Source organism: Aythya ferina, assembly GCF_964211825.1.
Source record: "Aythya ferina genome assembly, chromosome: 3".
Taxonomy (NCBI): Eukaryota; Metazoa; Chordata; class Aves; order Anseriformes; family Anatidae; genus Aythya; species Aythya ferina.
In genome coordinates this window covers 5,550,858-5,577,334 of record NC_140298.1, presented here as the reverse complement: position 1 = coordinate 5,577,334, position 26,477 = coordinate 5,550,858, and the positions used below count along the sequence as shown (strand labels likewise).

The 26,477-nt window shown below is 45.9% G+C and overlaps 1 protein-coding gene and 1 long non-coding RNA gene across 7 annotated transcripts in view; both read right to left on the bottom strand.

Annotated features, from left to right (window-relative positions):
- Positions 1 to 26,477, bottom strand: part of PLCB1 (phospholipase C beta 1) — a 376,017-nt gene that overhangs the window by 296,781 nt on the left and 52,759 nt on the right. The window lies entirely within an intron of this gene.
- Positions 22,586 to 24,031, bottom strand: LOC311433726. Its single transcript, XR_014690923.1, has 4 exons — positions 23,972 to 24,031; positions 23,607 to 23,684; positions 22,677 to 22,791; positions 22,586 to 22,598 (listed from the first exon to the last, which is right to left on the bottom strand). It is a non-coding gene; the product is annotated as an uncharacterized lncRNA (long non-coding RNA).

Genomic DNA, 26,477 nt, shown 5'->3' with positions numbered 1-26,477 from the left:
ACATCACACTTCTTGCTTCAAAAATAAATAAATAAATAAAAAATAATCAGTGTCCTGAAGGCCCATGGTTTAAGGAAAGCCACTGCAAACAACCTCTGAGACCACAGGAACACGGAGAGGGGAAACGTCCCTCTCGTCTTGGTGTATTTGTGCTGTGGAGGTGCCCAGAGGAGCCCAGCTGGAGTCACTGCCATGTGGGCAACAGCATGGCGCTGCTCCATGCAACTCTGTGCACCATCCATCTGCAGCCACAGCCCTCTTTCCCTCCCAAAACAGGAAGATAAAGCCTCAGAGCCTGATGCCCAAGAGCCATACAAGTCCCAGGGCAGTGAGGAGATGAAGGAAGAGCCAGCCGGGAGCAAACAGCCCCTGGCACCACGGGCAGTGCCAGCAGGGGCTGGTGGCTGCCCAGGACACGGCACGGGTGCTGCCTGCTGCCGCCACATCAGGGTGACAAACCTGTGTTACATTGCCATGCTTTGTCACATGATGAGATGAGCCCACAGAGTAGCCACAGGTCCTGAACTTTCACTCCGGTTAGCTGATGGTGCATGAGGCAGACTGCAGTTTTTTTGCCCTACTACATCTGGGCTTCCCTCTTCTGCTCCTGGGGCAGCCAAAACTTTTTGTACAGAAAGGTGAAAAGTAAGGGAATTAAAAAAAAAAAAAAAAAAAAAAGTTTCATTATCAAATATATGACAAGAAACAAAAGCCCATCTTCACTTGTTTTCAGGGCTCTTTGCACGTAACCACGTCTCGATGCATCTGCCCTGCTTTCACGCATGCCATGCTCCTTTTTGCAGGAATCCTCTAGCTAGTGAGAATAACAGCAAGCTTCAGGCTGGAATTTGCAAATGCACTAGGTGTGGGAGTTGCACAGCTCCCACCGGAATAAATGGTGTAAGTACTGGTAGTGCTAATGGAGGAAGGCGGCCAAAAATAATCCCTCTGAGAAACGAGCTTGTATGACTTACCTCGTCTGCTATGACTCTTGGAGGACAGAGGAACTTTGGCAAAGCTGCACTTGGAACAGCCATTTTTAAGCCAGCATGGCAACAGAAGGCTTGGAGATTGTGGCAGACCAAAAAAAAAGCTCCAAGAATAAACTGCTGTGCAGTAACTACAGGACAAGCCACACGAAAAACCGTAGGGTAGCCACACAGCCGAGAGCAGCAGCAGAGTTCAGTCCTGCACACGGTGTTTATGCAGGGATTATGCCTCGGTCAGGAGGTGCACAGGGCACAGCTTCCTTGGGAAGAAGGCAATGTGCACCCACCGACTGCCAGCGACGCTTTGAGGCCAGGCTGGGGGCCACCAGCAGTTGTTGTCCCTGCTGCCCTAGGCGAGATAACGTGATGGGCTCGACCCTGCTCCGGGAAGGAGCCAGAGTTCACACAACCCGGAGAGAAGAGCGTTTTGAGCAGGATCTCGTTGGGATGCTGAGCAGACAGACCCCATCTGCAATTTAGGGCCACTGGCTGAGGGGTTTAGGTGGGCTGGAATTGATGTCGGTCTTTCCAGGTACTCCTCAAAGCCAGGGCTAGAAACTCCGGTGGGTGGTTTCGGCAGCTGCCCACGGTCAAGGGAAGGTTGTGCACAACCCAAACTCCTAAAGAAGAGCGCTGGAAGTCGCTGCCCCAACTAATTGCCGCAGCTGCCCTTCCCAGCAGCGCTGTGGGATGGGGTGGGTTTTGTGCAACTTTCACAGGAGACCCTTAAACAGCCGTAGAGACCGCATTTGGGCAGTGATGCTCTGAGGTTCATTTTCACTGAGAAGAAGTCAAAGCAGGCAAACAGACTGGCTCAGGATGCTCACTCTGACCAGAATGAAGTGCCAGGGGTTCGTTTAGCACGTCATTACCCATTAAGGTGGAGCAAGCCCATCCTTTGGCTGGCCAGCACAGACAAGCAAGAGACAGAAAGAAAAAGCCGTTTTCAGCAGCAGAACATCTTGATTTTAGGGGGCAGGCAGCACCACCGACTGGTGCCAAACCAAGGGTAGACTCTTCCTTGGGTGCTGGAGGGAAAGCATTGCTGCTGCCCTCCCGGGACACACACAAAATGGAGAAGCCATAGCGTGGCTGAGGGACGAGCACTGCAAAACTTGAGCCCACACCACTTCTCAGAAGGGGACAGCAGAGGAGCTTCCACCCTCATCTCCCCTCCTTTCTCACTGCTACTGCTAAACTAGATGTGTGGATGCATGAGTGAGACTGGGGTGAGACTCTTCAACGCATTGCCTGTTAACTTTTTCCCCCACTTTCTATTCAATTATTTCTCATATTTTCTAAAAATGTCCTGTACCTGCCCTCTCCTGCAATTTCTACACATTTTTAGTTTTGGAGCAAGAAGAAAAGGAGCCCCAAGAGCTTTATTGCAGAACATTCACTTGGAAAAGAGGCAGGAGAAGAGAGTAGAGAGACACAGAGAGAAAAATCAGTTTTTCACTTTATATTAAGGTCTTAGAAAGACATCTTCTTGAAATGCTGCCTGAATGTTTTCTATGAGAAGACAGAGAAGAGAAATTAACCCTACTTTCTCCTTTCTGCTTTCCAAGAGAAGCCTAGTTAGATCCTGCTGCTGTTTTGTAGCATTAATATGTATTTCCTCACGAATCTCTTGCTATCAGCATCTGACCTTGTCTTGAGTGCACACAGCAAATGGTAGCATGTAGCTGTACTTGAATTTGGGAAGGAATTGCATTTGTCTTCCCATGAGCAGCCAAGCCAAACTAATTCGGGAGCTAATTTTAAATTGCACGTGAGCTTAAAAACAGGCATGAAAATACTTTTGGTTTGCTTGTACCAATGGTGCATGTCATGGACACTCAGCTTCAACTTATCCTAGTAGTTGACAGCTTGTTGTTTAGTCACAAGGGAGAAAAGAAAAACTTCTTTTGTGGCAAAAAGTAAACAGCCCCCCTCTGCCCCTCCAAACCCGATCTTCCTCCTGCACGCACCAGAAGAACCAAAAAACCAACCACCACCCCCCGAGGAAATCAACTTAAAAAGATAAACAAGCAACAAATTCCTTAAAATATATCACCTTTGAAGAGAATGTTTGGCAACCACTTCAAAATCAGAAAGCGGGACATGCAGCCCACATCACATCTCCTCCCGTCGCAGAAAGGAATTGCGAGATCCTGTGACACTTGAAAGATGTGCCCACAAAAAACAATGGGACCTGCGCGGCCGCAGAGCCAGCAGACCTACGGTGCTGGCAGAGCCCGCCGTCTTCAAAGGCATTTAATCTCCTTTTAATCTGTTTTGAACTGTACGTCAGTACTGTAAAGTTGGCACACACTTCTCTTTCTTACAAAAAACACCCTCCAGTGTCACTTCCATTAGCTGGAAAAAATACTGGTGTGGGGTATTGTCCCTCCTCTACCACCAAACGTACATCCAGGGCTCCACCTCTGTGACACCTCCTATTTGATATTTGTGCCCAGTGATACCAAGGAAACCTCCAAACAAGCTCCCGTACTGTATGGTTTTAGAACATAACACATGTCAGCTTCTCTGTTATTTCCCTTGTTGTTCGTTTTGTAACTATTTCATCGTTTTCTTTTCAACTACGAAAGCAAGAAAATTCCTTTCTGAACACAAGCACATAATCATGGGACTGCAGGAATAGGGCTTTAAAGGCAAAGCCAAAAATCACGAGGCTTAGGATGTAGCTGCAACTTCATGGGACTTATGAACGTATAAAATCCATGAAAACCGAGGGTAAAATAACAGCACCTCCGACATCAATGGGAATTTCACCACTGATTTCAAGGGACTAGGTTTTTCATATTGCCGGTCCAAATTTAGTTTCCTTTGTGTTAGCTGATTGTGCCTTGGCACCTTGCCCTCCTGTTCCGTGCCACAATTTTTCAAAACGAGTTCACAAGGTTAAAAAGTGCAAGGAAACGACATTTCCTACCACTGAACAACAACCACAATGAGGCATTACGGTAGCTTTCCCAACCGCGCGTGCTGGTCACCGTTCCGATAAGGAAACGCTGAAGCTAAAATCCAGGCGCTGCCCCCTTTGCCCATTACCCCAGCGCAGGCAGGGCCACGCAGCCCTCTGCTGGGGGATGCTCTGAGCCACGGGACTGTGGGTTAACACCCCACGGCTCTGCTTTCACGTGGGCTCTCCTGCGAGCCCACCTGCCCCCCTGCAGCAGTGGAAGTGGCACATGAGCACTGGGCTGATGGCAGCACTTCTTCCAATAACACATCTCTGCCTCCAGCCCTCCAGGTAACCACACTAAGGTTTGCTGAATCACCACCAGCCAGTGGTTTGAATTTAGGAAACGAACGCCTACAAAGGCTGCAGCGACTTCTTTCTCGTGCATTCGGAGAGTAAATTATTCCACGAGGAAAACAGGTGTAATGTGAAAAAACGCATGGCAAAATTCAGGCAGTAAACGATCCTCTTCTGAACACAAGGTACATTTGTCTGCTCTCCAGGATGATAATCATCATCATCATCATAGTATGTCTCAGAAGAAATCTGGAGTCATATCTTGCTGTCTGTTTTGCAAACAGAGTTAATGAGAGTCATGTGGATAATGTTTTTCATTAAATTGAGGATATGAGCCTGAATCAACTCCACTGAAATCAATGGGAGTCTTTCCATTCATCTTAATGAGGCTGAATCTACTTTTATAACACTAGAATGCAAAAGCCTCCATTCACTCTGCCTAACAGAAGGTATCCATCATTTTCAAAAGCGTCTAAGGACCACTGTACCACACCAAAAATGCGCAAAATCACGTCAGGAGAAAAAAAATGTATATCCACAAGGGCGTTTCAGTATGGAAATACCTTTTGTCAATAGCAAATACAAAGATATTACCCTTAGTCTACTATTTGCAGGTTTGTCTTCATATCAACTGGATGAAGCATTTTTAAACGCGACGTGAAAAACTCAGAATATATTGCCAGAGAAGCAATGCGGGTATGTGGGATTCATGCAAGGAACTGAAGCATAGCACAGCCCTGCGTTTTTATAAAGCAATGTTACAGATGTAAACAAAATACAGTATTAAAAAAAAAAAGTCCCTCCTTTTTTTTTTTTTTTTTTTTTTATCTAAACAGAAATAACTTGATTAGTTTCAAGCACTCAGAAGGAAGAGGAAAAAAACAAAGGAAAACAATGCTCTCCTCTAGACAAGTGCTGCAAGTGATGTATTTTAACAAGCGCATGGACTATTTTCAGGGAAGGCAAAAATGGAGCATGGAGTCTGACTCCAATAAAGGACTCCTGTGTTCTCTTGCAACCCCATAAAAGCTGTAAGTGTCAGCACCTCCACAGGTAAACATTTTGTTAAAATTTCCTTCATAGCTTTTTGTTGTTGCTGTTGTTTTTATACTAGATGATGGCAAGGTGATGGGCAGGCAAGGAGGGGTGCATCAGGCCAGAAGTACGTCAGGAAGAGCCGCGAGGATGGGTAGAAGTGTTATTATCCGCACCACAGCAGTGCCTGGCAGCCCGCACAGCACTCAGCGCTGTCTGGCTAGGGCCAAGGCAAACACATCGCAATACAGTCCTACTCTTCAATTACAGCGATGCTAATTTAACTGCATATAAATTGGGAATGAAAACACTTGGACTTAACTTTCGGCTTTCAGCTACTCCAACGGCAGTTCTACCACTCCTGGTAAATATTTTCACCAACTTGCAGCAACTTCCTCTCTCCCCGGTTTTTCTCATTGTTAGCAAGTACGTCTGTAGTATTTTTATTCCTTCTTGTTTTCCTTGCAAACTGTGCACATTATGTCCACCACCTTCCCGGTCCCTTGGGAGCTCTGCACGCTAAAAGGAGAGAAATGTTTGCGTGCCGTACCTGCGATTTCTGTTACAGTTAATGAGGGTTACGTGTCAAAAGTTCATTTAGGGAGGCTGTTCTAGTTCCTTGCCCGTTTCCTGTAGCATTTGGGGATGCAATTCATCTTGCTCTAGTGCTTTGTCAACTTTTCACAGCTCTAATTACCTTATTAGCTGCTTCAGTACTCCAGCAAAGCCGTTTTGTTTTCTACATTGCCTTTCAGGGTCCTACTGCTCATCCTAGCAAATAGTTTTTTCACCTTTTTTTTTTTTTTTCCTCCTTCCGTGTGTGAAAAGCTGTGCAAAGGAAACAAGTGAACTTGCTGAGTGAACTTCCCATCTCTTGCCCGGCTGCAAGCCTGAAGGCACATGCTAATTAGGCACATGCCAGACAGATCACACTGGATGCCTCATGCTTTGCTCTTTCCAGCTGATTGCCTTTTATCAGCACCTCAAGTCCTCCTCTGCTTCGTTTCTTTTTCCAGGTCTTCGTGTGCCTGTCATTTCACAAGGGATTATTTTAATAAGGTGTATCTGGAGACAGACAGGGTGGAATCAGATCTGAAAAAGGAGGAAAGCCAATACAGAAAGAGCAAACCAGAGATGGCAACGTCAGACTGCCCGCTCCTGGGTTTTTGTGACTAAACATCAGCTATGCATCCTATCAGGAGTATGGAAAGGCTGTCTGCATGGCAGAATGTTAATCATCTACCAGAAAGACAATTAACCTCTAATTGCTGTTCGTCCCCATTAAAGAGAACTGCTTCCAGTGCATCTTCAGAGCTGTACCCAACAAGGTGTTCAAACCTTCCCTGTGTGGGATTCACGAGATGCATCAAAGATGAGCCCGGACCTTCCAGCAGCGAGCCTTTCTGCTACCACCTGCTATTCAGTATGTCCCTAATTGATTCCCTTAGCTTCCAGCTTGCTTATAAAGCATAAGCAAAAGTGGCATCTTGACAAGAAAAGGGAGCTTTAACTAGTCAATCCAAACCAACTAAACTCACCAGTTCAAGTCAATAACATCATTTCCCTGAAAAAGAAGGGGAGGGACTGAATCCAAAAGCCTGAAGCCAGAATTTAATTTGACACACCTTTCAAGACAGAATAACCCAGCTCAGTGGCCATGTGAGCTTACACCGCTAGCTTTTAGCACAGCCACTAAACCACCGAACTTTCTTGTTCTGGGTTTCTGGTTCTCGTTGACCAGCAAGCACCAAACCAAGAACACGAGGAGCCTGGGGCTCTGCACTGTTACTGTCACAGAAGCAGGGCAAAATACTTCTAAGAAGCTCCAGACAAGAGGCCACGACAGAAAACTACAAGTCTTAAAGCACTGTGTATATAAAGAACACTGATTTCAAAAAAAAAAAAAAAAAAAAAAAAAAAAAACAACATTACAACCTGTCTTCACTGTGCCAAGATGCTCATGAACCCATTCAGACCACAAACACCAATCTTCAAGCATGCAAATCCGACAAGATCCTGAGCAGCTACATTTTCCAAACAGTTCAGGACCCACTTGAAGATTATTTTCAAGAAGTCCCTCTCCCTTCACAGACTGAAGTCTTCTGAAAATGGCAGCATGGATTTCGGTGCCAGTAGGACCCATTACCGGGCACAACCTGTAACGGAAGGGTGAATAATACAGAAAATCCAGACCTGGTTTTGGGTGCCAAAATCCTTTCACGTTTTCTGAAGGGTGACTGACCAGGAGATACATCAAGCCGGCAGGAAGGAGAAGTTCTCTTTTCCCCCCATCTTCCTCTCATTCTGTGTTTGCTTCCAGCAAGCACCTATCACCTCCCATTCCCATGATTTGTTATTGCTACACGTTAATTGCACCTATTCTTTCTTTCTTCTGTTTACCTATCCATCTGTTTTCTTTGGCTTTATTTTAGTTATCTGAACAGCTGATTTCCTTCCTTTAATCACACGGTGCACTTCCTCCCTGATCCGCACAGTCCCAAAACACGCAGCTCTGAGAAGGAGGAAGGTTTGGGGGCAGAGGATTTGTTCTGGTTTTCTTCACCTTATTTGTTTGTTATTTTTTCTGTCTTTAATCACCTCTCGCCTGCTACAGAAGCACAACGTTGCTGTGGGGGACCTGTGTGATCAGATCTCTGTTGATGAGAATGTTTCCTACTGGATTAGTCAAGCCAGGAAGAAAAAAATCAAAGGGAAAAGTCCAGGCAAAAAATAGTTTTTGATCTTTGGGTTAATTAAACTGCATTGGTCCTCTACGATGGGAGCCAAACAACAGATCCAAACCCTTTAAAATAAGTTGCAAAGCAAGACAGCCATTAACAGCAAAAGGCAGCCAGAGCAGCGTGATGGGAGGGAGTAAAGCAAGCCAGTTGTGCCCCCAAAGGATGGCTGCTGGCACGGAAAGAATTCAGACCTGGAATAAATGATGGGGTTCTCATCCCACCCGTGGCCAGCGTTTCCAAGCTTTTGATACTCACTATTAGGACCAAAATTTCAGAAGGGCTCAGTTAGTTCCCATTTAGGCAAACTGTTCAGAGACCTCAACATCTAGCAGCGAGCTACTCTTAGTATCTATATGGAGGACTCTGGTGTTAATCCATATTTCTCTCTCATTCCTCTACGCCTCTTCTGAATCCACTGATTCAATCTCATCTTTCAGGTATGTTTAACATCCGCTCGGTTAAACTTTTATTTTCTGTTAGCTCCTTCACAGCTGTTTCACTTCTAGTCTCACATCCTCGCTCATTATTCCCTGAATTACTAGCATTGCTCTCTCCTTCGCCAGTTCACACGTGTTTTGAATTAGGAAGCAGGCCAAGGCTAGCAGCACACACTTAGCTCCCATTTGATTTCCTTTTTAATGGATCACAGCCACTGGTGCCCAGGTAGCTAAATCCTTCCATTATCTCGGTGACCTTTTTGCATATTTTAAGAGGTTCTTTTGTGGGTTGTGCAAATAACACAGAAGAGTTCTTGGAGAATTGTGCTGTCGTTCCCACATCCTCACCTCTCCCCAAACATGCTCCCTCACTGGTCATCTCACAACCAACAACGGCACCAGGTCAAACCCAGACTATGCCCACTATAAGCAGACTCTGTGGGAGTAAGCAGGGGAAGAAGTGTTTTGATGTAATGCATGAGGACTTGCTGCATTACACTGGAGCAGTCTGAATTACTTTCTGCTAGAAAAGACCTAGCCCACAGAAAGAATAGAGAACCTACTGCACTGGGGAATAAAATCACAGAAGGAAAAAAATAAAAAAAATAAAAAAAAATTAGAAAGCCAGTACATAGCACCAGGTTCTGTAATTGTCATCCCTAAATGCTTGAGGAGCCTGCACGAGACTGGCTCTGGTACAGTGGGCTGGAAACACTGAGCGCCACCAGAAAGCCTGGCAAGGAGGCTGCTGGGCTTGTGAGCCACAGCAGCTGGAGCCCACAGCTGGGACAACCGCGTGGAGCTCACCCCAAGGATGAATTTTGTGGCCTCTCCCTCTGCAGCTGTAACTGCTGAACAAGGACTCCATTCCGTGCTCGTTTGGAACTTTTCATCTACAAATGAAATAAAAGGAATGCAAAAGTAGCGCAAGATTTCAGAAGTCCATCAAAAGGAGCTGAGTAACTCAGTACTTTACAAGGGCAGTATTTTAAGTTACACAGATTTCGCTTTTGTGCCAGAATGGAAATTCACCCAGCTCAGGCACATACCTTGCTGTGAATGTGTGCCAGTAACATCTCCTCCATTCCTATGGAAGTTTTTAGTTCTGCAATATTAAGTAAGGCTCCTATTAAAGATTTATCGCAGCCTGTCCCTCTGCATCTGGTGGCTGTGTACTGAAGCTAGAGAAGCACAGCACAAATGAAGTAGCTGCTGTAATGCCAGCCTTGCTTCCTGCGAGTTCCAAAATATCTTCTGACACCCAGCTTGCTGTGTAACAGAATATAGAGCTATTTCTATTTAAAACTCCTAATGATCCATTAAATTAGTGTGCAGAATGAGGAAGAAGGGGGTAGGAGAATTGAGAATTCAAATGACATTTTAGTGTATTTCAAGAAGTTGTTATACTATAGTGGAGATATTTGATGCATAAATATCTTTCTAGAGTAACAGATGCATTTTTTCTCTGCTCTTTGTTAGTCATATTATTGAAGACCAAAGGGAACACAAAACGGACTGGGAGGTAAAATGAAGTTAACCTCTACAAAAGGGCTGGACAGAACTACAGCCTCTGCCTAACACAGAGCAGGAAAGGCATCAAGAGAAGAGGGATGGTGCTTCTTTGCACTACAGTTTTGTGACTGATAATAATTACTTAAATAATAAAAAAAAAATGACCCTTCAATTGAAACAGATACTGAGATCTGACCCCCAAAAATTCCAGAGATTGTTGCTTAGCTGACATTGAACAAATACATAATGACGACTCTCAAAGCTGGCATGGCTGCTAGGAAAACATCTGGGAAAACCTAGAAGTCTGCAAACAAAACGTTCGAGTAATTGGGGCCAGGAGAATGCTCAGAGCATAGAGGCCTGCTTACAGAAGGTGAAGTGAAGTAACCGTGGCTGGCTGGTTTATTCAGACGTGCACGGAGACCTGTACACATTTCACATCAAATCAGTGGGGCTGGGGCAGACTCACTGCTACCATCAAGATCCTCACAGTGCAGAGGGTTGCATGACACCCTACAATTTGTATTAGATATCAAATAATAGTTTTCTGTTGGAAAATATGCACCTTTTGTTCTTTTTTTTTTTTTGGGGGGGTGGGGGGGAGCTGATGAAGCTTCTCTCCCAAATTCAATTCAGTACTGCACACTCACGAGATATGTCACAGTTGCGTTTTGTTAAATCAATGGGGATTATAGGGCGCAATCGGATCAAAAATGGAGAGCACGACTTGCGCAGCAGAATCCTGACACAACAAACCTCCCCACGAAAGGCTGAGCTGTGCCATGGGCAATGGAGGCGCGCTTCTGGCCTGCTTGCATCTGTAGAGGGGAACAAAACCAGACAACAGCTTCCATTGGTATTCAGGACAAGAAGGCAGCAGCAGGATGCAGGGACTGCAAGCATTCTCGCAGCGCCTGCAAAATAAGGGGCCCTATCAGCACTACACACTATTGGCTTTCTGCATTACCATAAGGCTCTTAAATCAATAGTGGCAGAAGGATCCGGCTACCCAACAGCAGCTTCAGGGCACGCTGCTCTCTTCTACGGCTACGCTATATCAACTATCATTAAGCAACAAAAAAAGTAACATCTCTGAATACATATAAATTCAGAAAGTATTTAAGGATCTTTGGGAAGTCCTGCATGAGTAGCAAACCTAATCAGAGCAGTCGGGAAGCAGCGCAGACTCCCTGAGCATCAGCTCGGCTTTCATTCACAGAAGCACTCTCCCCATGAAGATGAAAAATTCCAAGTGAGATTTGAGACTTACCAGAGGAAGCCCTAGACTAAATGGAAAGAAGGGATAAAGATAGCACTTCCTATTTTGAGATCCCAACCTACTGCTTTTCACGTTGTTTTGGTTTTCTCTGTGTTGAAACATGGCATCCCACACTTCTTCAGCACCTGTTTAATCACTTGATACTCACTGAAGGCATTCTTGTTAAGCGGGATTTATGGCACTGACCTGATTAGGCAACAACCATCGGCATTGATAATCATTAGGTGAAGATGGTTCCCTGGGAGATGTCCCAGTAAAAGTGGCTGTCTCAATTAAGCACGTTGCAATTAAGTGGACTATATCTATAGGGTGATCTCACAAGGAGAACAAGGCATATCATCAAATGCCCTCTTAAAAAAATAAAATTCAAAGTTAGCACTTTTGAGAGGAGGAGAGAATACTACTGACAGATTTTTCTCATAATCCCTTTTTTGGCACCTGCTAACTCTTACTTCAATGCTAAAGACTTCCTCTCCAGGTCCCACCGAGGTCTCTGGCAGCACATCTCTGTCTCTCAGTTCCACCTGCCCTGCGAGGCAAAGCTTGTGCAGGAGGCTTCGCCAGCCAGAGCCATCCCAAAAAAAAAACCCCTTTGCCCAGGTGCTGATGGGGGACAACAGCAAGGGTGCAGATGGAGGCTGCTGCCTGCACTTAGCTGCTTACTTCGGTAGAGGAACTGAAATAAAACAATAAGTGAGGCTGGGAGAAGCAGGAAGGAAGCACAAGTTTTATCGTCCAAATCAGTCCAATTTTGTTGTCAGCACCCCATTTTCTCCAGAATTGCTGGGAGGTGCCAGGCAAACCGCCTGGGCACGTCTTTGCAACGAGCTAGCCCAGTCCGGATTGCAGAGGCTGGTCCCGAGCCCCTTCCATCCACACACACAGCTCCTGCGTGACCTTGGGGAGCTGGCTGGGTAGCGAGATGGGCACGTGCCAAGAATCCATTTCTCTTTTGGCCCAGACCCAGTCCTCTGTGCAGCGGAGATGTACATTACCCTCCCGAGTGCTGCTGACCTCCAGCGCTGTCCCAGGCTCCCTGGCGTTCAGGAAAGCACTGTGTTCATCTCCTCCTTCCTGGGAAGGAATCATATGGCAGCTCGGCTTACTTCTGCATGGAGAACCTCAGGGAGCACAGGCACTGAGAGACAGCTTTCCAGAGCATCTGAGTCCCGTGCACCGGGTGCCAAGCGCCTCGAGCTTTGCAGTAAGGCGTGTTTTCAACCTTGCATAAATTGCTGGCGATGATGCATTCCCCATTTTGGGGAGGATGCACACGGGAGGCCTTTAGGTCTCATTTGCTGCAGAGACAATACTTTTAACTTACTGACCGAGAAATCTTAAATCCTTTCAAATGCTTCCTTTTTTTTTTTTTTTTTATTTTTTATTTTTTAGAGTGTGTGTGTTAATTGTGAAAAGTGAAGGCATTTGTGTGTATATTCGCAAAGAGTGAGGTAGTCATCCTTCAAAGGAAAGATTTGGGGTACACTCGTAAGGCACAAAGCATCCATGGCACATCAAATACCTCTCCGCATTTGGGAGGCTTTAATCCCCTCCCGCTGCCTGCACGTGCCCACCAGCACAGCAGCTGCTCTCATCAAAGCAGCAGAGCTGGCACGCGTAGCGTTGGGCCATCAACTGGATTGCTGAAACTGAAACTTCGGACACGAAAACAGGGGAGAAAATCCCATTCAAAACAGGTGTTTAATTTTCTAAACCATGAAGATAATCGAACACGTTACCCTGCGCTTACAGCTTAATACCCATCCTGTCAGGAAGAGCAAGGCAAAGTTTATGGTATTACTTTTACATTAAAAAAATAAATTAATTAAGAGATAGCACAACAAGTCCTCGGTCACCGGCAGGTCAAGTTTACGGATTCATACCTCACCCTCAGCAAACTTCATTTCGGCAGCTGCCCCGACACCTCTGCCCCAGCTGAGAGCAATTAACCCAGTAGGAGCGTGCAAGGCACACGCTGCCTCCACGTGCAAACCAGTGCCATGGAAACAGAAATGCCAGCGCGGCCGTAAGGGCAATCGGCAGTCACCAGATGAGCCCTGAATCAAGGGCTGGGGAAAACAGCTGTCAGCGGGATTGTTGAAAGGGATAGATTTTCACAGGGCAGCTCACATTAATACTGCAGTGTGGTATTTAAAAAAAAATCAGGACAAATTTGTTGCTTCATCATTAGCTACCACATTACCACCTTTCCGGCCAGATAACAAAAGGTCAGCAGTGCTACATGCAGATAGAAAGGATTCAGCTCTCACTCTAAGTTTTAATGCCCATTTCTACTCATTTTCTACAGCTGGTCAATTTAGACTTTTCTAAATAACGTCACCTAAACAAGGAAACATTTTAGTAACATCAGGCAAACCCCTTGTTTCGAAGCATGGGCTGGGAACATCAGATAATTTTGCAACTAGTCAGCCACTAACGAACACACGTGCCACGATCAGCCCCAGAACACCTCTCTGAACTATTTCACTACCATTTTACCTGTCCCCTTGCAAGGTGGCATGAGGTCCTGAAGGCCCTTAGCTTTCCATGTCTTCAGAAGCTACCTTTGAAATTAGATGCTGTACATATAATCAATCAAAGTCTCGTTATTTAATCTTCAAGTTCCAAAGGACGTTCATAATATTTTCTGGATCACTGAAAAGAGCCAAAGAAAAGTTTTTATTTTCTCCTTTTTTGCTGTTTTCTTTACAGCAGGAAGTGATCTCTGGCTTCCAGCACACCGACCACACTTTATGCGACACACACAAACCCCTCAGGTACATGGCCTGCCACAGAGCTTGCCCTGCACAACTGTTTTGAACAACTCGAGAGACTGGGGGGGGGAAATCCCCAAAGCACGCATGGGGATTAGAAGACTCCAGATTTTTTGAGATCCACTGAACTCAGGAATTTCCATAATCTAATCCCCACTGAGTGTTTGCTTGTTTGAAAACCTCCTTTTCTACAAATTAGGTCTCCCCTTTCCTTTTTCTCCTTAAATCAGAATCCTTCAAGTAGCATGATAAGGGGGAGAAAAACAAGGAGCCTTGCCCACCCCCCCAAAATAGGAAACACAAGGCTGTGCTGCCAGCTCAGCAACATTCCTCATGCTTTCTCCTCAAATTTTCTAATAACATGCTTATTTAAGCACCACAACAGGATACTTTTCACCATTTCTATTTATACAGCGCACAGAGTTCCAGTTAAATGACCAATGGCAACATTTCAATAATTACTCAACAAATCTGGCTATTTGAATCAGTGATTTCCTGTTTTGCTCTCACTATAGGGCTGATTCAAACCTCCCCTGAAGCCAAGAGCAAAGAGATTTCAGCGCGGATCAACCCAAGGCTGCCATCTTCTGCGATCCAAGGCTGAAGGGCAGCAGTGGCGCTGACTTGCCCAGGAGGCTCACGGAAAACTCAAGGTGTCTGATCACAACAAGCACAGCACGCTGTGCGCTGCCAGGGGTACTGCTGGATGCGAACAGTAACGAGGATGGTCTCTGCAACCTAACAAGAAGAATATTATGAAGAATATAAAACATCGGCAATATATTATTTGTAATCTGAGGGAATAATTTAAAAGCATCTTAATGGTAAGAAAGCACGTTCTGTACCCAACATCCCAGTCCGAGTAGAATTTAAGGTATTTCCACATTAGTAAATGCCCGTGGCTAAGAATAAACTTTTTCGGACTTTATATTTTACCTTTGCAAAGCATGTTGTCAGAAAAACGAGATTTTTTTGCAAGCAAATTTTTTAACCATATATCAAATCTCTCCTGACATGCAGCAGAGATTGTGTAAAGCTATTGGTCAGTTGTGACCAGGGCTGAGAAACATCTTTTAGCTGTTTTAACACAGATTTTGTTTGTTCTAAGGTTTTGAACAGGAGTCCTACATATTTAGGACTCCGTTGTCTAGGAGGAAAAAACGTTTGAGATTGCTCTACCAATAAAAGCGTTACATATATAATCTTTGTGCACTTCCTAAAGCAGAACAGATAAGCTTTAAATCAAGTTATTTAACAGTCGGCAAGTATGGAGCATAAACAAATTAAGCCTAACGGAAGCAACTGGATGGCGCTGGACCACACACTGTCCTACCAGAAGCAGCAGGCTCTCCTGCAGTGATCTGACACTTCCACAATTCAAAAATGTGGACAAACACTTGCCCTCCTTTGGGAATGTTTTTCCTGCTCAGTCATACAGTAATTCTAGGTTAGTCATTCTCTTGAGTGTGCGTGGTGGGGTTTTGTTTGTTTTCCCCAATGCCCAAGTCCTCCAGAGCAAGGGAATCGGGCCTGAGGTGTTTCAGCTGGGTGTGAACGCCTTCACTGCTCTGCACGTTGGCAGTAAAGGCAAAATTCCTCAGCTTCATTCTGTGCGACTGATGGTTTTTATACCTGTGTCTTCAACTCTCTGCCTATGATCTATCCCACAAGGTTGCAAAAACCGCAGCTGTTATTCTGAACTATCTGTATCCAGATGCTACTTTTTTAGGCTTTGCTTTTTCTTTAGATTTCAGAGGGAAAACCAGAAGAATTTAGCATTGCAATTTTTTCTTTTTGTATCTCCTTCTTCCTGGCTTCGGCAGATTTTCATTTTCAGGGCTTTTCCTTTCACTATGAAGACATCAAATCGAACTTTCCAACTCAGCCACGTGGGTAAGGACTTATAACTGAGGTGGTGTTTCCAAGATTAAGTTTCTTGTGTCATTCCAGAAAGCAGACAACCCTTCCCACCCTAACTGCTGCTCCACGTACTGTGTGTGCATGGGCCTCAGGGACTCACGTTGCCCTTCCCCGGCAGTGCAGAGGAGGCAGAAGCTGGAGACGCTCAGCAGGACTTCTTCAAGCCTCCCACACGGGAGCTTCACCGGCTTGGCAAATGTCAGCGCTTGCCACAGCTGCAAGCTGGGGACTTCAGTCCCCAGCTGAGCCAGCACTCGGCTACCTCCAGCAATATAAGCTTCACAAGAGTATATAAAGCCTTCTGGCAAACTTCCACCCCAAAATGTTTTCCTTAAGTTCCACAAACAGCTCCAGCATGAGCCAGGAGCAGCCTCTGCCACTTCCCGGCCACAGCTGCCTTGCTTGCTGAAGATCCCCCCACCCAGCCCCACCAACTTTTCCCGAGGTGATGTCCCCAGCCTGGCTGGACCCTGCTTTCCAAATCCTAAGAGATGGACCCAAAGCACATTTAATCTTCCTGGCATCTTCCCCCAAACAGCTGAGCTTCTGGGGCTGGCCAGGATACTTCGTGCATCTCTTACTCTTGTGAATGAGTAAAACTCTCATGTCCAGGCTGTAGAAGCACAAGAGACCTGTTAGTCCCTGTTCCTGAAGCCGAACGATTTCCAAGCCATCAGTCAAACAATTTAAAATCCTAAGCGAGGGGCAGGGGAAAAGGCATTGCTTTCATTTAAAAACACCTTTCTTCTGCTTTTGAAGCTTTTAAAGCATGGAAGGGCAGACACCCACCCCTGCAGCTTTCAGAACCGGTAATTCTGTTTTGAAAGTCTTTATTTCATCTTTTCAAGAGACAATAAATCTCGAGGTATAAATTTGGAGCAGATGGAGTGGGATGTTCGACTGTCAGCTTCCATTAACGGCACCGGGGCTCGCCACGCACCGCAGCCAAGCCGGAGCCTTTCATCGCGCCACTGCTGGGGAAGCTGCTCGTCTGAGCCGGGGTTACTGACAGGGGAGCACGAGTCCAACCCAGATGTGACTGCAGTGACGGCCAGACAGTTATTATGTTAGGTTAGAGGATGGCTCTGCCCATAAATCAGGAGATCGCAGAGCTGACTCATGTTTACAGCGGTCAGGAGTTTGCGCCATGGCCACAAGGGTGCAAAGCTGCCTGGGGAAGCAGTGGTGGGTCTCCAGCTTCCTCACCCTCCTTCTCTTCCAAGGCTGCCAAAAGGAAAACCGCCATGCTACCTGATGTTGTCCCATGCAGATGGGAAAGAAGAAGCCAGCTTGGATGAGCACCGTCCCAGCCCTTCACAGCCTGAAGGAAGGTGACTGCAGCCATTTGCAAGCAGGGCCAAAGGACGGCTCCCCGGGATAGGTGAGCTCCCTCCAGCTCCAGAAAAAAACAGCACAAACCTGTCTGGGAAAACCACCTGGGGTCCGAGGAAGCCCAAAGCTGCCCAGCCTCACGCTCTCCAGATTCACAATGGGATTCTTCAAGATGCTGAAATAATCAAGAGCACAAGGGGACGCGCACACACACAGATTCACAATTTCTTTCCTCTGTTTTTTCCCCTTGTCTCCTTAAAAACAAGTTACAGGGCAGAGAAACGATGGTATTGACTCAATACTATTCTACATCAACAATACACAGGCAAACTACTGTCGGACTGATGTGTCAGTGAAACAGATGCAAGGCCTAGATATTTTGGAAAGCACAGCTCTGGAAGGACAAGAGGCTCGTTTGGCGCCACAAGCTTTCTCCAAGCCTCCTTCCCTCTCAGATATTTCCTGTTTCATCACCAATGCATACATTATGCAATGCTTTCAGACTGAAGAGCAACGTGCTGCTTTTATGAATAGGAAGAACGTAGCCATGTTGACGAGAAAAAGTGAACAGAGAAGGAAAAAAAAAAATACAGCAAATCCAGTGACTGGCCCTAACGTGAAGTAAACGGCAAGCCCGTTAAAGTAGCCCATGAAAAAAAATCTCATCTTGCAAGTATGTAATGAAGTGCCATCTCTCAAGGTTGTGTACACTCCACAGCATTAATAAGAAATGCTCTGGCAGAAATTCAAGTACCACAGGAAGGCAGAATTATAAGGAGGCATTTAAAGGAAAAGGAAGGAAGAAAAAACCATACGTTATGTTTCAGCTCCTACACCATTAAATTACCTCTCACAAGGTGCAAGGGGTCTGGAAAAAGCCTTCAGTTCAGCCCACGTGTGCCAGTGTGCTGGAAGGGTGCACGTTCTGCAGCCTCTGCTCCTGGACAAGCAGCACCACGGGCCTTGAAGCATCTTCACTCCTGACTCCGGCGCTGTACCATCCTGATTGCTTGTGACAGGTGAAAAAGGACGCAAGAGGACAAGAAACGCTGGGGGCAGCCATCTCTTCCTCAATCTTGCTGAGCACAGCATGAAGTATTTTTGAAGCACTTTGCTGGAGTCCAAAAGAGGAGGTAAGCGTGCACAGTCAGGGTCAAACGGATTGCCTTGGCTGACGAAGATCCTGGTTAATTGGGGTTGTTTGCATAGTGTGAGAAACTCAAGTATTTCCAGTACTGTCTCTCTGTCTGTGAATCAACCAGCTCAGTCTTTGCCTTCCAACCGCTTTCGGGTGTTCATTAGTCGCACATAACCCCCTCTCCTGAGGTGGCCCCACTCACAGCACTCTCATTAAAGCGTCTGGTAATGGTGACCATGAAGCGCTACCCCAGATGAAAAGGGAGCAGGAATACTTCGCAGTGAATTCAGGATGGGATGGTTTGTAAGTCAGGCAGCCAGGAACAACAGTTGACTCTGGTTAATCATTTTTCTTTCACCCCTTGCAATGTTTAGAGCTAAAATGATTTGTGTTGCATCCCAGAGCCAAAACGGGAAAGGGAAGTAAATGCTGGGGAGAATGCTCCAAGTTCCAGCAGAAGGATTTCAGAAAAATTACAGAAGATGTTCATTGTAATGTCAAACAACAAAAAACAACAAAAAACAACAAAAAACAACAAAAAAAAAAAAAAAAAAAAAAAAAAAAAAAACACTATTTTGAGTAGTATCAGTGAAAGAATTTAGCTAAAGCAAACCCTTTTAATTCCCCCCCTACACACCCTCCCAGTAAACCGGGGAATATTATGGAGAGTCAGGGCTGCTGGTGTGCCTGCAGACTTAGCAAAGCTTTAAGAAGAACGAGATATCCAGAAATAATTATGAATAGTTCATTTAAGCCGAACTCCAAGGAATATTCTGAGGAAATCAGGATGCTCAGGAGATGAACAGCGAGTGAGTCACGGCTCTTTGCTTGCAGGCAATCGCTGCTAATCCAGGCTGGGTAGCTGTCAGCAGCCCCAGTTGTTACCTCTTGGTGGTTTGCATGAAGTGGTTACTCACCAGCCTCCTCTGGAGCCTCCACACCACGGGAGGGAGAAGTACTTCCCTCTGCAAGTGCATGGGGTTACATCAGGCAGGACTGCTCATTTATACGTTTTAACCTTCCACAGAAGGCCAGGTAGCCTTCTTAGCCAGCACTGAGTTAATTTAACAAAATAAAAGCTAATTTGGCCACTTACAGCATCATGTAGACACTAGACACGCTTACACCTTGCTGAGAAAGTTTAACTCCAATCGGAATATTGCCCCTCGCACAGGCTTGGCAGCACGCTGCCTCTCCCCACAGGATACCAAAATTCATGATTTGTCTGCTCCGTGTATTCCCAGGCAAGCTGCTTTGCGAGCTGCCACTATTTGGCAAGGCCCTTTCCCTGCTACCAGCTGAAGCCTTTCGCTTGCTTCCTATCACAGCTGTCGACGACCTGCTTAAGCCCAACACCAGCCTCGCATTAGCAATGCTGCATTCTCAAAGTCTTTTTTTCAAAGATTTTCCAGATCAAAAGCATCTGCTCCGAATTGCTCTTTAGTTGGACACGTTGTGATGCCTGAAGTGCACTCGCTCAGGGTTTTAGCAGTGAGGCAGCAGCGAAGGTGGCATCACCTGGTGGCTCTACAACTAACCACTTCGTGGTCCAAGTGCACTGCTCACCACTTGCTCGGAGTGTTAGATGCCCAGCAACAGTCCTGCTGCATTAAAACAGGGATGGATGCAGCACCCAGCAAAGCTTCGTCAGCAAAGCCTGTGCCGGACACCGCTCAGAGCCCAGCAGTGCCTGCAGGTTGTTTGGCTCCTGCTGCTGCTTCAGCTTTCCACCTCTCAGCAACAACTGGGGGCAACAATTTCCTGTGACTACAGAACACAAAAATAAATGCCGTATTTTTAATTGTGTCATCAAAAGTAGCGAAAGCAGCGAAAAAACTGTCAGAAAGCTCCATTTGCTCCGTTCGCATCGCCACCTTTTCTAACAGACCTGCCCAGCCGTAGAGGCAGCACCAAGCAAACAGACAACACGCAGGGAGAAATTTGCCAGCACGCAAGCGTTGATGCCAACTGGCCGCCAGCTGATTCAGTGGAAAACACAAGAACACAAATAAAACCCACAAACTAGAAGCAACCTAGGAGATACTTTCTGACATTTCAAACGATGAGCTCCAGTTTGGCATATGGTACTCCCACACCTTGCAAAAAGCTGAAAAGTTGTTTTTTTACTGGCAAATAACTTTCTAATAGAGTCTGCACTCCAAGAAAGTCATCGGCTTCTCTGCTCCTCGGATGCAGCTCTGATTTTTGTTAAAATTACGACCTCAAGGTCTCCACGAGGCCCTGGTTACACCCATTCCTGGGCTGTCTCAGAGAGGTATCAGCTCAGGCAAGGCTTGAAGGAAGAGAGAAGGGAAGGAATATCAACAGCGCGTTCGAGATCAAGGCCTGAAGCAAAGAAAGGTTATGTGCCCCTTCTCGCTTACCCAGGAAGTCTGTATCTAGTCTGGAAACCAAGACCTGGTCTCCTAATTTCCAGTCCAACAGACTTCCTTCCAGCTAATAAAGGTTTACAGGAATTTTACCTTCGCACACAGGCAAACCAGCAAATCTTTCACAGCAGGCGACAGCAAAGACAGATACAAGAGAAGAACGAGCAGATAATGCTATTTTAGATCCTCTTTAAGTGTATAGTGTGTTTTGTTTTCTCTTCCTGGCCTTCCCCGACCCACCCTCTCCTGCCACCACACGGGCAAATAAATCCCAGCCGGCCAGCCAGACGCCGTGCACGCAGCCTGCTGCGCTGCCCGCGCGGTTATGACCCCACTGAATTTAACTCTGTCTTTGCTCTGGGAGACAACCCGAGTGAGGCAGAAGCTGCAATACAGATGGCCTGAAGTTAATGGAAGAGAATCCAACAAATTATAGCGGCGGGGTGAATTAGCTTGGAGAGCTTGCAGGAGGCAGCAGAAGGGCAGAGAAGCCACCGCAGCCCGCTCCGCACGCTGCAAGCGGTGAGGTGCCCCCTGAATTATTACACAAGTTCTTGTGAATTATAAACTGGATTGCTCTACTTCCCATCATAAAAGCCTAACTTGCTGGAGTTTCAGCATGGTTTTGAGCTTGACGAGCTAACTGCAGGCCCAGGCTGGAATCCAATCAGTATGAATTAGTTCTGAACTGAGGAGTCACTACTAATTGACAGGCTGAGCTATCTCCCCCCGAGAGGGCAGGGATGAATAAACCCTCATTCCTTTGGTACGGATCCCACTGTCAGAGAGATGACACATCGGTGTCAACGCATTACAGCTCCACGTTGACAGCAAGAGTTGCACGTGGCCTGTCTCCAGAAAATACCCAGCATTTTAACTCTTTGGAGCTGGCATCGTGATCTCAGCAAACCTTCAGAGCCCACCAGGAGCCGGTCTCGGTACAGCCCGTGCTCAGGCTCTGAAGGTGACAGCTGGCAATGCTGAAACCTGGAACTGGCACTACGCATGTCTCTAATTACCGCTGATAGGAGACATTTACAGTCCTGCACAACAGATTGAGAATATTACCCGACAGGGCCACGTTTATTTATGTACGCAGAACACACGATCAAGTTAGAAATCATTTCTGTGGGTGAACAACCCCACACTTGGGTTCAAAGAGCACATTTTACTCCCTGCCTGTGGACCTTCAGGCCCTGCAGGTGCTGAGGAGCTGCTGCACACCTGAAGCAGCCAGGGCATCCCTCTGACACGGCGTGAATTTGGAGTTGCTTCTGAGCTCTGCACCTGTCCTGCCAGCAGCTTGCTTCTCTGGGTGGATGAAAGCCTTTCCCTCGGTAGAGGCTTTTGCAGATCTGACAGCAGTGAACATCATTCTCAGGCTTTTGGGCATCACCACTTGCAAAGCTCAAGTAAAAGCCCACGGTATGCAAGTGCCATTGTAAAATGAGTGATTTTAAACAACAGCAACATCTCTATGAAGCAGCTGGTAACGCTCCTGAAGAACTCTTTTCCTATGCAACCAACCAAACATTACACATCAGGAAACACAGTTCACGTTTTCCTTTGCAGCATCTCTTCTCAAACAGTTTTGTAGATTAACGTTACAACACACTTCTTTCACATAAAAGTTGTACGCTGGCTGCCCAACCGCTCAGCGTCTGGAAAGGACTGCTTCCACACTGCTGCACACACCTCTGCAGGAGAGAAATACGGAGCTTTTCTGCGGTCTCACAGCACACGTACGCAAACCAGGCTGTTTTCAAATAAGCCGTGTTCTGAACTACGCCTAAGGACAACTAAAGACAGATGAGACTTCATGACTGCATGGCACGAGAGAGCTGGGACAGGAGGCTGACCCACCCACCTGCTGAATAAACCAAGGCAAGCCAAGAAGCCTGCATGACCAAGGAGAGCATCCCTTTGTGAATTGCTGGGTGTCGCTGATCACAGTAATTTAAATGCATCTCCTCACCATACACCTGAAAAACAGACTGGGGTAAGTACAACAGCCAACTCAGTGCCCTATTAACTTCGGAGCCATAAGGAGTTAAAGAGCTGAAGTGCAGTAAGATCAGGGCAATCAGATGAAAACAAACAAAATTATCTTTGACAAAGACAGACTCAGTTTCTTTTATACTCAGGTCATAAAAGAAGAATGTTTAATTTCCGCATCCTTCCAATGAACTAGAATAATATCACCTAATCTGCATAATTTAGATGGGAGTTTGTATCCAAGATGAACCAAAATCACAGCGATGTAGGAAAAAATGTTCTGCGGGAATACTGCAAAGTCTAACCTTTCTCAGGGGTTGTTGCTATAAAAGACCTTCAGTGTACTCGATCTCATTTACTTAAAAAAGACTGTCAGAAAGACTTGTCAGCAACTTCTTGGAAGGCAGCAGAGGGAGGAGAAGCAGCCTGTTAGCATTAGAATATCACCTACCATCTGGATGTGTTTAACATAGGATCACATATAAGATTTGGATGTAAATTTGCAGTCCTTGGTCTCATGCCCAGACAAAACTTGAACTCAAGAACTTAAAGACATGTTCTTGCCCGTGGGATGGAGCATGTTAATAAAAGCTCCAAACACTTGAGACAATTTCGCTGCATATACTCCCTTATACTTCTTTTAACAACAACAAAAAATCTAAGTGCATTCGAAAGAGAAAAAGAAAACTATAAAAAGCCAGTAAGCAGCCATAACTTCTAATGTAAGCTAAAGAAAAAAGGAAAAAAGGGGAACAGACGGAACTACTGCAATCCCTGAAATCCTGCAGTTTTAAACAGTCACCTTAAAAATGGATTTCTTCATGGGCACTGGCTGAAAGCAAGATCCTGATTGTCGCTCCAGTTATCTCAGTCCCCGTTTCTACTTTTGAACAGGAAGATTAATGTAAAACACATGGAGGAACAGAGAAGAAACCAGCTGCACAGCACCTCATGACAACATATTCAACAGGAGTTCCCAGCATCATCACAGCCATTGCTGTTTCCCTCCCTCTCCACCTCTCTCCATCCCTTTAGGACGACTTTCCCAACCAACCAACCCCAATCTGCATTTCGATCCTTATTTTCTATAACTTAGTTTCATTAAACAAAGCCGATAAATAACTGAAACCTGGGTCTCTGCCCCAAGAGATGAGAAATACAGTTCACCTGGTCTGGCAGCTCGGCTCCGTCCTTTGGAAGCAGCAGGACTTGCCCAGCTCATTGCCCTGAACCTCCTGCAGCTCTCAGATGCAGACACAAGACTGTTCTTGTCAACCATAAATGCACAGCGCAATAAAATGAGTTTATGGTAATTGATATTGTGCAAAATGAAGAATGGCAATATCCTTCCTGCAAGCCAACAGAAGCAGAAAATCAATTTCCAGCCCCGCAGATCTGGGCGTACTCCTCAGACTCACCTTCTCCTTCCCTCCTGGTAGCAGCAAAGACTCTGAGGGGGCTGAGAAAAAGCCCTCACCCTGCACCATTAATCAAAGATGCCCTACCATTCTCTTAACACCGAGATTTATAGGCAGCACATAAAAGAATGAAGATGTTGAGCTCTGAGTGCTCTTCATAGCGTATACATGGAATACATCAACACAAAACAAGCCCAAGAGCAGGTAACTATCTTGTCGGTAATGCGAGTTTGCAAAACCCAAACTTCTTCAGGAAATTTCCCCCAGGCTTCTCCTTACGACCCCACCCACCACCTTCAGCAGCCCCAACCAGCAAACACTGGGCAGGAGCACCTCCTGGACAAAAGGCTTGCTCAAGTAAAACAAAAACTAGAGCGTGAAACTTCCAGGGCATTTTTAATCAGTTATTCCTAAGTTTTCAATATTTATCATCATCAACAACATCCAATAATAACCCAACAAAAATCATCATTTTGCCTTTTCCATAGTGATTTCCCATATTTGCTCTTTTTAAGTAAGTAAATAGGAAGTCACAGCACAGACAAAACAGATTTTTCTGGATGGAAACAGTCATTTTGTGGTCAATTACTGTCTTTCCCCCTTGTTCTTTTTAAAGGGAGAGAAAGAAAAAAGATTTCAGACCAGAAAGAGCTAAAGATTAAAACCGTAATTTAAAAAAAAAAAAAAAAAAAAAAAAGGAAAAAAAAAAAAAACACCCAAAAAAACAACCCACAACTTTTTTTCTGCAGCTTTTAAATGTACTTGTTCTTTACATAGCCAGATCTCACTGCAGACGTATCTCCACCACCCACATAATGGGCATGTCACTTCCCAAGTCATCTCCTGCCTGCAGTGCTGGCAGCTTCGCGCCTACACGCTTTGTCTTCCCTGCCAAGGAAGGAACCTTCCTGCCACGGGTAGGTAGCACCCAGTCAGTGCCTCGTGCGAGCCTCCCAAAGACACGTTGCTTCCTAAAATCCAGCAAAGTCACCTGGTGATAAAAGCACCACCCTTGCTCCCCTAGCTTAGGGCAGAGCCACGCGCATCCTAGCGCTGTAGGCATGGCAGCGCTGTGCTGGAGGTGCTGGAAGGATGCAGGAGAGGAAATGTCTTTTGCCAACTCAGCCAAACCTGCAGGTACATCCAGAGCACGCCTGGCGAAGGGGCCACGCTGGCCTTTTCCAGCTGCTGCCCTGCCCAAGCACACGAAGAAGGGCACGGTGTCTGTTGAGCAGGCCACGAGGTGCTTACTCCTCTCTCCAGGTTCCACGTAACGGAGGGGAAGCTGCAACCCCAGGAGCCCTTTTCCCCCGGTTAGCAAGAATTTTTCCCACACGAAATTCTGATGAAAACCAGCATGTTGTCCAGCTTCTATTAAAAAAATAATACTTTCTTGTTGAAAAAGGAAATGTTTTCGCTTTGGTGGCCCAAGAAAAGGAGCAGTTCCATGCTTTCCAGTGTATCCTCATAGTTTTTCTTCTGAAAATACAAGTTTTCTGAAAGCTGCCTATTTGTTGAACTAAGCAATCTCTTCAGCAGAAAAAAAGAAGATTACCATGTCAACCATTTGGAGACATGCCCTACCACTTCTAATTCAGAGAGAAGCAACCCCACAGTGCCTCTCTAACAGCATGGACGATCCCGTTCAGAAACCCCGTATCTCACAAAATTCAGCCAGCACAGATCACAGCTGAGATATGCAGTTACTGCTGGTGGCTCGTGACAGGGCATACGCTAAGCCAGCACTGTTAACCTGGTACAGCACGCGTGCATATAGTTGTGTGCCTGAGTGTGCACACCTGAATACACACACAGCTCTATTTCACAGTATGCCTGGACTAGGATGTAGTTGGTTCAAGAGGCAAAACTCTTTTAACCAGCTCATTTGGAGCAAAACAGTTCAAACATTCATTCTTTTACACTTCTGCTGTACCTGAATCGCCGCCTCATCAACTCTGTGGCCCTGCACTGATAAGCAAGGCTACGCTGACCTACCTGGCACACAGGGTGACAGAGTGTTCCTCCCCCCACCACCCCTTCTTTTTTAAGGTGAAACAGAAGTTGCAAAAGCCTTGACAATAAAGAGATCTCCAGCTCTCTTTAGAGTAATGCAGGTGATGAGGTCTGCACTGTAAAACAGGATAATCTCCAGAGAGAAGTTTTACAGCAGCAACTTTGTTCTTAAGTCAGCAGGTAGCAATGCATTAGTGTAATGCAAGCTTTATTTTGAATCATTTTAAGATCCTGAGAGAAGT